Source organism: Oncorhynchus nerka, linkage group LG19, assembly GCF_034236695.1.
Source record: "Oncorhynchus nerka isolate Pitt River linkage group LG19, Oner_Uvic_2.0, whole genome shotgun sequence".
Taxonomy (NCBI): domain Eukaryota; kingdom Metazoa; phylum Chordata; class Actinopteri; order Salmoniformes; family Salmonidae; genus Oncorhynchus; species Oncorhynchus nerka.
In genome coordinates, this window is record NC_088414.1 from 11849694 (window position 1) to 11863581 (window position 13888).

The window sequence follows — 13888 nt, forward strand, 5'->3', positions numbered from 1 at the left end:
CTCCCTCCCTCTCTTTGCCTCCCTCCCTGTCTCCCTCCCTCTCTTTGTCTCTTCCCTCCCTCTCACTTCCCCCCTCTCGCTACCTACTCTCCTTGTCTTTCCCCATTCTTTCTCTCTCTCTCTCCCTCCCCAGGTGTTCATGAAACGAGGTGTGTTAAAGTACTTGGGAGCAGCAGAGAGACAAGCTGGTCAGTGATTGGCTGGTTCAGCTACATGCTGCCTGTATGGGACACCTGGCTAGACAACAATGCCGTCTGACCTATGACCTCTAACCCCTGACTGCTAACCCAGGTGAAACATGTTGTAATGTGTTAGGTTAGGTAGGCGCTGGTGTAACACACACACATTCAGTGACTCTGGCATGACGGTATCACCCGATAATGTGTCTTCCTATAGTTGTGGTTAGGTACAGTAGGTAGGATGCCGGTGTCTCTGTCTGTCCCCATACAGGTGCAGCAGATGGCTGTGAGGTGTTTCCAGAGTAACATCCGTACTCTGAGATGTGTGGATCTGGTGGAAACTGCTGTGTAGAGTACGCCCCCTACTGGATGTTAACATGGACGATCAGAGACTCAGAGCCAAGGAGGTAGGAATCGATTCACAGACTACTCAGTGATTCAGAGCTAAAGAGGTATTAGTTAATTCAGAGACTACTCAGTGATTCGGGGGCTAAATAGGTATTAATTGATTCATGACTTAGAACCAAGGGAACTACTTGATCCAGAGTCCAAAGCCTTTTGAATCGACCCAAAGACAGAGTTACAAGAGCTTTGCTTTAACATTGCAGATTTGGCGATAGGAGATGTGGTAAAATACTTTGATTCCCCAGGATGAGATCATGGCTCTGAGACGACGTCTGAGAGGGAGAGGAACGAGCTGAGACAGACCACTGACATCCCGGAGACCAAGGTGGGAAAGTGTAAAGTTATAGGGGTGGTGTAAAGTTAGAGGGGTGGTGTAAAGTTAGAGGGGTGGTGTAAAGTTAGAGGGATGGTGTAAAGTTAGAGGGGTGGTGTAAAGTTAGAGGGGTGGTGTAAAGTTAGAGGGATGGTGTAAAGTTAGAGGGATGGTGTAAAGTTAGAGGGATGGTGTAAAGTTAGAGGGGTGGTGTAAAGTTAGAGGGATGGTGTAAAGTTAGAGGGATGGTGTAAAGTTAGAGGGGTGGTGTAAAGTTAGAGGGGTGGTGTAAAGTTAGAGGGGTGGTGTAAAGTTAGAGGGATGGTGTAAAGTTAGAGGGATAGTGTAAAGTTAGAGGGATAGTGCATTGTGTAAAGTTTAGGGGAGAGTGCATTGTGTAAAGTTAGAGGGATAGCGCATTGTGTAAAGTTAGAGGGATAGCGCATTGTGTAAAGTTAGAGGGACAGCACATTGTGTAAAGTTAGAGGGACAGCACATTGTGTAAAGTTAGAGGCACAGTACATTGTGTCAATTTTAGGGGGACAGTACATTGTGTAAAGTTAGAGGGACAGTACATTGTGTAAAGTTAGAGGGACAGTACATTGTGTAAAGTTAGAGGGACAGTACATTGTGTAAAGTTAGAGGGACAGTACATTGTGTCAAGTTAGAGGGACAGTACATTGTGTCAAGTTAGAGGGACAGTACATTGTGTCAAGTTAGAGGGACAGTACATTGTGTCAAGTTTAGGGGGACAGTACATTGTGTAAAGTTAGGGGGACAGTACATTGTGTAAAGTTAGAGGGACAGTACATTGTGTAAAGTTTAGGGGGACAGTACATTGTGTAAAGTTAGAGGGACAGTACATTGTGTCAAGTTTAGGGGGACAGTACATTGTGTAAAGTTAGAGGGACAGTACATTGTGTCAAGTTTAGGGGGACAGTACATTGTGTAAAGTTAGAGGGACAGTACATTGTGTAAAGTTAGAGGGACAGTACATTGTGTAAAGTTTAGGGGGACAGTACATTGTGTAAAGTTAGAGGGACAGTACATTGTGTAAAGTTTAGGGGGACAGTACATTGTGTCAAGTTTAGGGGGACAGTACATTGTGTTAAGTTTAGGGGGACCGTAACGTGTCAAGTTTGAGGACGGTGGGTAAAGTTCTGGTTGCAAGTAGACGCGAGTGTGCGTCCCGTAGGTGACGGCGGTGTCGTCGGAACTAAGTGGCGAGCGTTTCAGCGGTGACGCTGTCAGTCAGGCGATGGACACGGAGAGAGGAGAGAGACTACGACTCAGCAGGGAGAACAAGGAAATGCAGCTAGGATTACAACACATGTATCTATCTCTGTATAACTCAAAACGGCCACAGCACAATTACAATTGTGTCACATAATGCAGTATGTAACCTCGGGTTAACCCAGAAGTAAAATCTCACGTCATTTCCACGACAGATTATACACTGTGAGGTTATCTCACTCCCTCTCAGGCTCATCTGGACCAGTGTAAGGTCACCAGGGGGGCGCTGGAGAAACAGATGGAGGAGGAGAAACAGAGAGTTCAGAGCAGAGAGTTCCGGACGGGGACAAGCTGGGTTAACTACTATAGGTTAACTGCCTTTCATTCTCATTGAACAATAGGTCCAACTCGCACACACCGAACGGAAGATTTGACTGCACTGGATGTTAGCTGCTGATCTGGGTTATACTTCATGATGCATCGGTGAGTGTGCAGAATAAATGCCAGAATGCGAGTTTTGACACAGAAAAGGCAACGCAAGGTTATTATAGTTATGTGATTTTATATTTGTTTTCATTTGAAATTCAGTTTTGTTTCAGATTTGATTTCAAATCAAATTTTGTTAGTCACATGCGCCGAATACAACAGGTGTAGTAGACCTTACAGTGAAATGCTGAATACAACAGGTGTAGTAGACCTTACAGTGAAATGCTGAATACAACAGGTGTAGTAGACCTTACAGTGAAATGCTGAATACAACAGGTGTAGTAGACCTTACAGTGAAATGCTGACTTACGAGCCACTAACCAACAATGCAGTTTAAAAAAAATATGGATAAGAATAAGAGATAAAAGCTAATTAAAGAGCAGCAGTAAAATAACACTAGCGAGACTATATACAGGGGGTCACTGACACAGAATCAATCTGCGGGGGCACCGGTTATTTGAGGTTGTGTGTAGAGAGTTATTAAAGTGACTATGCATTGATGACAACAGAGAGTAGCAGTGGTGTAAAGAGGGGGAGGGGGGTGGGGTGGCAATGTAAATAGTCTGGGTAGCCATTTGACTAGATGTTCAGGAGTCTTATGGCTTGGGGGTAGAAGCTGTTTAGAAGCCTCTTGGACCTAGACTTGGTGCTCCGGTACTGCTTTCTGTGTGGTAGCGGAGAGAACAGTCTAGGACTGATACACACTCCCACTGTATATCAGTCAAACTACAGGCCGTAAGTACCCTAATACACACTCCCACTGTATATCAGTCAAACTACAGGCCGTAAGTACCCTAATACACACTCCCACTGTATATCAGTCAAACTACAGGCCGTAAGTACCCTAATACACACTCCCACTGTATATCAGTCAAACTACAGGCCGTAAGTACCCTAATACACACTCCCACTGTATATCAGTCAAACTACAGGCCGTAAGTACCCTAATACACACTCCCACTGTATATCAGTCAAACTACAGGCCGTAAGTACCCTAATACACACTCCCACTGTATATCAGTCAAACTACAGGCCGTAAGTACCCTAATACACACTCCCACTGTATATCAGTCAAACTACAGGCCGTAAGTACCCTAATACACACTCCCACTGTATATCAGTCAAACTACAGGCCGTAAGTACCCTAATACACACTCCCACTGTATATCAGTCAAACTACAGGCCGTAAGTACCCTAATACACACTCCCACTGTATATCAGTCAAACTACAGGCCGTAAGTACCCTAATACACACTCCCACTGTAAATCAGTCAAACTACAGGCCGTAAGTACCCTAATACACACTCCCACTGTATATCAGTCAAACTACAGGCCGTAAGTACCCTAATACACACTCCCACTGTATATCAGTCAAACTACAGGCCGTAAGTACCCTAATACACACTCCCACTGTATATCAGTCAAACTACAGGCCGTAAGTACCCTAATACACACTCCCACTGTATATCAGTCAAACTACAGGCCGTAAGTACCCTAATACACACTCCCACTGTATATCAGTCAAACTACAGGCCGTAAGTACCCTAATACACACTCCCACTGTATATCAGTCAAACTACAGGCCGTAAGTACCCTAATACACACTCCCACTGTATATCAGTCAAACTACAGGCCGTAAGTACCCTAATACACACTCCCACTGTATATCAGTCAAACTACAGGCCGTAAGTACCCTAATACACACTCCCACTGTATATCAGTCAAACTACAGGCCGTAAGTACCTAATACACACTCCCACTGTATATCAGTCAAACTACAGGCCGTAAGTACCCTAATACACACTCCCACTGTATATCAGTCAAACTACAGGCCGTAAGTACCCTAATACACACTCCCACTGTATATCAGTCAAACTACAGACCGTAAGTACCCTAATACACACTCCCACTGTAAATCAGTCAAACTACAGGCCGTAAGTACCCTAATACACACTCCCACTGTATATCAGTCAAACTACAGGCCGTAAGTACCCTAATACACACTCCCACTGTATATCAGTCAAACTACAGGCCGTAAGTACCTAATACACACTCCCACTGTATATCAGTCAAACTACAGGCCGTAAGTACCCTAATACACACTCCCACTGTATATCAGTCAAACTACAGGCCGTAAGTACCCTAATACACACTCCCACTGTATATCAGTCAAACTACAGGCCGTAAGTACCCTAATACACACTCCCACTGTATATCAGTCAAACTACAGGCCGTAAGTACCCTAATACACACTCCCACTGTATATCAGTCAAACTACAGGCCGTAAGTACCCTAATACACACTCCCACTGTATATCAGTCAAACTACAGGCCGTAAGTACCCTAATACACACTCCCACTGTATATCAGTCAAACTACAGGCCGTAAGTACCCTAATACACACTCCCACTGTATATCAGTCAAACTACAGGCCGTAAGTACCCTAATACACACTCCCACTGTATATCAGTCAAACTACAGGCCGTAAGTACCCTAATACACACTCCCACTGTATATCAGTCAAACTACAGGCCGTAAGTACCCTAATACACACTCCCACTGTATATCAGTCAAACTACAGGCCGTAAGTACCTAATACACACTCCCACTGTATATCAGTCAAACTACAGGCCGTAAGTACCTAATACACACTCCCACTGTATATCAGTCAAACTACAGGCCGTAAGTACCTAATACACACTCCCACTGTATATCAGTCAAACTACAGACCGTAAGTAACCTAATACACACTCCCACTGTAAATCAGTCAAACTACCGGCCGGCCGTAAGTACCCTAGCCGTAAGTACCTAATACACACTCCCACTGTATATCAGTCAAACTGGAGGCCGTAAGTACCCTAGTATACACTCCCACTGTATATCAGTCAAACTACAGGCCGTAAGTACCCTAATATACACTCCCACTGTATATCAGTCAAACTACAGACCGTAAGTCAAACTACAGGCCTTAAGTACTATAACACTGTAAAACACACACATACAAAATCCCACACTTCTACTCTGTCTATCTGAGGATGTTTTTCTCCACCTCTCTCCTTCCCCCTCCATCCAGGATGCTCTGTTGAATCTGATTGGCCGAGCCAGGCCAGTGTTCATGCAGTGTGTGTTTGCTAAGACAGATAGCGGTAGCGGATGTTTTGACGTCCCTGCTCTCAGGGTCCAGCTGCACTCTGCACACATCCTCCCCACCCTGCAGCTCTACCACACAGGTTAGTGTTGGCCTAGAATTAGCCCCTGTGCACAGGTTAGTGTTAGCCTAGAATTAGCCCCTGTGCACATCTTAGTGTTAGCCTAGAATTAGCCCCTGTGCACCGGTTAGTGTTGGCCTAGAATTAGCCCCTGTGCACAGGTTATTGTTGGCCTAGAATTAGCCCCTGTACACAGATTAGTGTTAGCCTAGAATTAGCCCCTGTGCACCGGTTAGTGTTGGCCTAGAATTAGCCCCTGTGCACCGGTTAGTGTTGGCCTAGAATTAGCCCCTGTGCACAGATTATTGTTAGCCTAGAATTAGCCCCTGTGCACAGGTTAGTGTTAGCCTAGAATTAGCCCCTGTGCACAGGTTAGTGTTAGCCTAGAATTAGCCCCTGCGCACAGGTTAGTGTTAGCCTAGAATTAGCCCCTGTGCACAGGTTAGTAGTGTTGGCCATTCTGCATAGGTTATCAAGTTGATAAAGGGAATTTTGGCTCTGAAGGCTCTCTATTTCTCTCCCTCTCTCTCTTTATCTCCCAGGTTATTCGGAACATGTGACTCTGAGTGACTTCAGGTGTCGTTTCCAGGCTCTGTCTCCTCTGGTCATGAAACGGTATGGTTCAGTCTTCATCACCCCGGATGAGAGGAAGGAAAGTGGAGGAGCTGCTGGTAGATCTGGATCTGGACAGGAAGAGTATCAGGGAGGGAGGGACAGAGGGAGGGAGCTTCTGTTCTGATAGTACTGAGCTCCTTAGAGTCAGTCTCTGACACAGTGTTTCTGAAGATTAGCTAGTTACACTACATTTTTCCACTCTCTCTGTCTTTCACTTCCTCCCTCTCTGTCTCTCCCTCCCTTTCTTTGTCTCCCTCCTTCTCTTTGTCTCTCCCTCCCTCTCTTTGCCTCCCTCCCTGTCTCCCTCCCTCTCTTTGTCTCTTCCCTCCCTCTCACTTCCCCCCTCTCGCTACCTACTCTCCTTGTCTTTCCCCATTCTTTCTCTCTCTCCTCTCCCCTCCCCAGGTGTTCATGAAACGAGGTGTGTTAAAGTACTTGGGAGCAGCAGAGAGACAAGCTGGTCAGTGATTGGCTGGTTCAGCTACATGCTGCCTGTATGGGACACCTGGCTAGACAACAATGCCGTCTGACCTATGACCTCTAACCCCTGACTGCTAACCCAGGTGAAACATGTTGTAATGTGTTAGGTTAGGTAGGCGCTGGTGTAACACACACACATTCAGTGACTCTGGCATGACGGTATCACCCGATAATGTGTCTTCCTATAGTTGTGGTTAGGTACAGTAGGTAGGATGCCGGTGTCTCTGTCTGTCCCCATACAGGTGCAGCAGATGGCTGTGAGGTGTTTCCAGAGTAACATCCGTACTCTGAGATGTGTGGATCTGGTGGAAACTGCTGTGTAGAGTACGCCCCCTACTGGATGTTAACATGGACGATCAGAGACTCAGAGCCAAGGAGGTAGGAATCGATTCACAGACTACTCAGTGATTCAGAGCTAAAGAGGTATTAGTTAATTCAGAGACTACTCAGTGATTCGGGGGCTAAATAGGTATTAATTGATTCATGACTTAGAACCAAGGGAACTACTTGATCCAGAGTCCAAAGCCTTTTGAATCGACCCAAAGACAGAGTTACAAGAGCTTTGCTTTAACATTGCAGATTTGGCGATAGGAGATGTGGTAAAATACTTTGATTCCCCAGGATGAGATCATGGCTCTGAGACGACGTCTGAGAGGGAGAGGAACGAGCTGAGACAGACCACTGACATCCCGGAGACCAAGGTGGGAAAGTGTAAAGTTATAGGGGTGGTGTAAAGTTAGAGGGGTGGTGTAAAGTTAGAGGGGTGGTGTAAAGTTAGAGGGGTGGTGTAAAGTTAGAGGGATGGTGTAAAGTTAGAGGGGTGGTGTAAAGTTAGAGGGGTGGTGTAAAGTTAGAGGGATGGTGTAAAGTTAGAGGGATGGTGTAAAGTTAGAGGGGTGGTGTAAAGTTAGAGGGATGGTGTAAAGTTAGAGGGATGGTGTAAAGTTAGAGGGGTGGTGTAAAGTTAGAGGGGTGGTGTAAAGTTAGAGGGGTGGTGTAAAGTTAGAGGGGTGGTGTAAAGTTAGAGGGATGGTGTAAAGTTAGAGGGATAGTGTAAAGTTAGAGGGATAGTGCATTGTGTAAAGTTTAGGGGGAGAGTGCATTGTGTAAAGTTAGAGGGATAGCGCATTGTGTAAAGTTAGAGGGATAGCGCATTGTGTAAAGTTAGAGGGACAGCACATTGTGTAAAGTTAGAGGGACAGCACATTGTGTAAAGTTAGAGGGACAGTACATTGTGTAAAGTTAGAGGCACAGTACATTGTGTCAATTTTAGGGGGACAGTACATTGTGTAAAGTTAGAGGGACAGTACATTGTGTAAAGTTAGAGGGACAGTACATTGTGTAAAGTTAGAGGGACAGTACATTGTGTAAAGTTAGAGGGACAGTACATTGTGTCAAGTTAGAGGGACAGTACATTGTGTCAAGTTAGAGGGACAGTACATTGTGTCAAGTTAGAGGGACAGTACATTGTGTCAAGTTTAGGGGGACAGTACATTGTGTAAAGTTAGGGGGACAGTACATTGTGTAAAGTTAGAGGGACAGTACATTGTGTAAAGTTTAGGGGGACAGTACATTGTGTAAAGTTAGAGGGACAGTACATTGTGTCAAGTTTAGGGGACAGTACATTGTGTAAAGTTAGAGGGACAGTACATTGTGTCAAGTTTAGGGGACAGTACATTGTGTAAAGTTAGAGGGACAGTACATTGTGTAAAGTTAGAGGGACAGTACATTGTGTAAAGTTTAGGGGACAGTACATTGTGTAAAGTTAGAGGGACAGTACATTGTGTAAAGTTTAGGGGGACAGTACATTGTGTCAAGTTTAGGGGGACAGTACATTGTGTTAAGTTTAGGGGACCGTAACGTGTCAAGTTTGAGGACGGTGGGTAAAGTTCTGGTTGCAAGTAGACGCGAGTGTGCGTCCCGTAGGTGACGGCGGTGTCGTCGGAACTAAGTGGCGAGCGTTTCAGCGGTGACGCTGTCAGTCAGGCGATGGACACGGAGAGAGGAGAGAGACTACGACTCAGCAGGGAGAACAAGGAAATGCAGCTAGGATTACAACACATGTATCTATCTCTGTATAACTCAAAACGGCCACAGCACAATTACAATTGTGTCACATAATGCAGTATGTAACCTCGGGTTAACCCAGAAGTAAAATCTCACGTCATTTCCACGACAGATTATACACTGTGAGGTTATCTCACTCCCTCTCAGGCTCATCTGGACCAGTGTAAGGTCACCAGGGGGGCGCTGGAGAAACAGATGGAGGAGGAGAAACAGAGAGTTCAGAGCAGAGAGTTCCGGACGGGGACAAGCTGGGTTAACTACTATAGGTTAACTGCCTTTCATTCTCATTGAACAATAGGTCCAACTCGCACACACCGAACGGAAGATTTGACTGCACTGGATGTTAGCTGCTGATCTGGGTTATACTTCATGATGCATCGGTGAGTGTGCAGAATAAATGCCAGAATGCGAGTTTTGACACAGAAAAGGCAACGCAAGATTATTATAGTTATGTGATTTTATATTTGTTTTCATTTGAAATTCAGTTTTGTTTCAGATTTGATTTCAAATCAAATTTTGTTAGTCACATGCGCCGAATACAACAGGTGTAGTAGACCTTACAGTGAAATGCTGAATACAACAGGTGTAGTAGACCTTACAGTGAAATGCTGAATACAACAGGTGTAGTAGACCTTACAGTGAAATGCTGAATACAACAGGTGTAGTAGACCTTACAGTGAAATGCTGACTTACGAGCCACTAACCAACAATGCAGTTTAAAAAAAATATGGATAAGAATAAGAGATAAAAGCTAATTAAAGAGCAGCAGTAAAATAACACTAGCGAGACTATATACAGGGGGTCACTGACACAGAATCAATCTGCGGGGGCACCGGTTATTTGAGGTTGTGTGTAGAGAGTTATTAAAGTGACTATGCATAGATGACAACAGAGAGTAGCAGTGGTGTAAAGAGGGGGAGGGGGGTGGGGTGGCAATGTAAATAGTCTGGGTAGCCATTTGACTAGATGTTCAGGAGTCTTATGGCTTGGGGGTAGAAGCTGTTTAGAAGCCTCTTGGACCTAGACTTGGTGCTCCGGTACTGCTTTCTGTGTGGTAGCGGAGAGAACAGTCTAGGACTTGAGTGGTTGGAGTCCTTGGCAATTTTTAAGGCCTTCCTCTGACACCGCCTGGTATAGAGATCCTGGATGGCAGGAAGCTTGGCCCCAGTGACATAGTGGGCCGTACGCACTACCCTCTGTAGTGCCTTGCGGTCGGAGGCCGAGCAGTTGCCATACCAGGCAGTGATGCAACCAATCAGGATGCTCTCGAAGGTGCAGCTGTAGAAGGATCCATGCCAAATTGTTTCAGTCTCCTGAGGGGGAATAGGTTTTGTCGTGCCCTCTTCATGGACCGTGTTAGTTTGTTGGTGATGTTGACAACAAGGAACTTGAAGCTCACAACCTGCTTTACTACAGCCCCATCGATGAGAATGGGGGTGTGCTCAGTCCTCCTTTTCCTGTAGTCCACTATCAGGGAGGGAGAGGTTGTTGTCCTGGCCCCACATGACCAAGTCTCTGACCTCCTCACTATAGGCTGTCTCGTCATTGTCGGTGATCAGGCCTACCAATGTTGTGTTATCGGCAAACTTAATGATGGTGTTGGAGTCGTGCCTGGCCGTGCAGTCATGAGTGAACAGGGAGTACAGGAGGGGATTGAGCACGCACCCCTGACGGGCACCCGTGTTGAGGATCAGCATGGCGGATGTGTTGTTACCTACCCTTACCACCTGGGGGCGGCCCGTCAGGAAGTCCAGGATCCAGTTGCAGAGGGAGGTGTTTTGTCCCAGGATCCTTACCTTAGTGATGAGGTTTGAGGGGACTATGGTGCTGAACGCTGAGCTGTAGTCAATGAATAGCATTCTCACTTAGGTGTTCCTTTTGTCCAGGTGGGAAATGGCAGTGTGGAGTGCAATAGAGATTGCATCATCTGTGGATCTGTTGATGCGGTATGCAAATTGGAGTGGGTCTAGGGTTTCTGGGATGATGGTTTTGATGTGAGCTATGACCAGCCTTTCAAAGCACTTCATGGGTCGGTAGTCATTTAGGCAGGTTACCTTTGTGTTCTTAGTACTCATTTTTATTTAGTTTCAGTTTGATAAAAACATTTATATTTAGTTTTTATATTATTTAGTTCCAGTTTTAGTGTTAGGGATTAGAAAGAAGCCTATGCGTGGGAGGTTAGAAGCCATTTGTGTGTTGGCTTATAGTTTGTGTTTTCTTGTCACTTCATGCCACTGGGGGGCAGCAATAAGGTGATGGTCACAGGTTTGGTTATGTTTCAATTATAAATCAATCTTAGGCCGCATTCCAAAGTTTAGACGTTGCTGACGCCTGACAGGTATTTTAAATATCAGCTAACCACACATGTTATTGCAATCTGTCGGTCCATGATACTGTCGATGGCAAGCAACCATTGACTGATGCATGCAACGTCTGAGCAGGGGAACGCAACCGTTGTCAGATTATTGCCCCCACCCCAGAATAAAACATCTCACTAGCCAATTTTTCTGTTTGGGGCGGGGCCACTCTGGTCTGCTTATTGCCCCCTTCTTCCCTATTGTTAGCTAGTGATAGCAAATATGATCTATTATATTGACAAGATGTTCAATTAACCCCTCTAGCAATGAAATACATGTCCTCAAAGATGGAAGGCAGGCGGGAGGAGACAAGATCAGGTGGGACCATTCTAGCCAACTTATCGGGGTACATTTGTAACAACTTAAACATTACTCTGTTTGGTCAACTAAGCCTCACGTAATTTGACCCTTTCTCATAGACCTTCATGCAAAAAGGTCTGCTTATCTCGCGGGGACAGATTTTGGGCAGAGGTAATCCTCTTGCTCCGCCTTGTCCTCCTTGGTATTAGCTTGTAATAGTGATGCACATGCTAGGCATTTTTGAAACATTGCCATCTACTGGCAGTATTTACCTGCCAGAGTTAGAAGCTCGAAAACCCCATTGCAAAAAAAGTTTGAAAACACTAATAGATTTTTGCCCAAAGTATTCTTTATTTTATTTTATAAAACTTAACATAATTTATGATGGTTTTTATTTTATTTTATAAAACATAAATTATATTATGATGGTTTTTATTTTATAAAACTTAACATTAATTTATGATGGTTTTTATTTTATTTTATAAAACTTAACATTAATTTATGATGGTTTTTATTTTATTTGATAAAACTTCATTTATGATGGTTTTTATTTTATTTTGCAGACGAAGATACTAGTTTCAGTATAGTTTTAGTTTTTCGAAAGTTTTTCTTATTTTAATTTAATTTTTAGTTTAATATAACAACCTTGGTTTGTAGCAGAGTCACATGGGAGGAGGGTCTGTATGGAGGTAAAGTAGATTCAAGGTTTGCCGGTTAAGGGGATTGGATTGGCCTTTTAGGATGGTCGCGGGAACAGGTGTGGGGCATCTGGAGGGAGGGGTTGTGATTGGGATTCTTCAGGACTCTTCTCTACACACATCCCTTTAAGCCGAGGGTCTGGGTGTAAACACAAGGTTCAAGGTCTCAGGCAAGGTTACTAATCACATGGCGTGAAGTTGGGCCAAACCACCTCCACTTCTTTTGCCCTTTAGGCACAGCCTTATTAACTTCTGTATGTGTGTGTATTAGAGCCAGGCGGAGGTGGTACGTGTGCAACAGCAGAAGGAGAAGCTGTGTGACCAGATCCGTGACCTCAGCGTGCCCTTTCACCTGGCCTCTGATTCGCTGACGGACCTGAAGAAGCAGCTCCGCCTCCTGGAGACCCAGACCAATGAGAGAGGAGAGAAGCTCACCAAGCTCACTGCCAAGATACAACAACAGCTGCAGCAGGTATGCATGCGTGCGCACGCACACACACACACACTCACAAACATATAGCACACTCTCACCCAGACAAACTAATTTGCAAGATGTCTGACCTCAACTGTCTGCTCTCTCTCTCCCTCTTTCTCCACCTCTCCACCTCTAGGTGCACCTGCATTTTGAGATGGAGAGAAGGAAACAGATCCATCACAAAGAGCTGGAGGATGAAGAAGAGGAGTTAGAGGATGTACACAAGTCCTCTGAGAGACGGGTAGGTCACCGCTACTGACCACAGACTGGGACCACTGCGTAAGGTCAAAACAGTTACTGAGTGTCAGCTGCTTGAGAAGGTTTGAATCCTGAGCAACCTGCCTACACGTGGTTTGAATTACAATAGACCAACATAGCTGCTGTAGTAGGTCAAAGCCGTGTGCTGGAAAACCTTGGTAGAGCGAAGGAGGCTTGTACGGTTCCTTTCTTTTCCTGCTTCCGATCAATGCCCTACTCCTCCCTTAAAACGTTGTTTTTGTGTTTAATATATAAAGTGCACGGTTCCTTTTTGTTTGACTATTGAACATGGTTAGACTATGTCCTCTAAAACACCTGGTTCCTTTTTGTTTGACTCTTGAACATGGTTAGACTATGTCCTCTAAAACACCTGGTTCCTTTTTGTTTGACTCTTGAACATGGTGAGACTATGTCCTCTAAAACACCTGGTTCCTTTTTGTTTGACTCTTGAACATGGTGAGACTATGTCCTCTAAAACACCTGGTTCCTTTTTGTTTGACTCTTGAACATGGTTAGACTATGTCCTCTAAAACACCTGGTTCCTTTTTGTTTGACTCTTGAACATGGTTAGACTATGTCCTCTAAAACACCTGGTTCCTTTTTGTTTGACTCTTGAACATGGTTAGACTATGTCCTCTAAAACACCTGGTTCCTTTTTGTTTGACTCTTGAACATGGTTAGACTATGTCCTCTAAAACACCTGGTTCCTTTTTGTTTGACTCTTGAACATGGTTAGACTATGTCCTCTAAAACACCTGGTTCCTTTTTGTTTGACTCTTGAACATGGTTAGACTATGTCCTCTAAAACACCTGG

At 44.8% G+C, this 13888-nt stretch overlaps 1 pseudogene; it reads left to right on the top strand.

The window, feature by feature from the left end:
• The window catches only part of LOC115146894 (unconventional myosin-XVIIIb-like), a 38067-nt pseudogene that overhangs the window by 9788 nt on the left and 14391 nt on the right, over positions 1–13888 (top strand).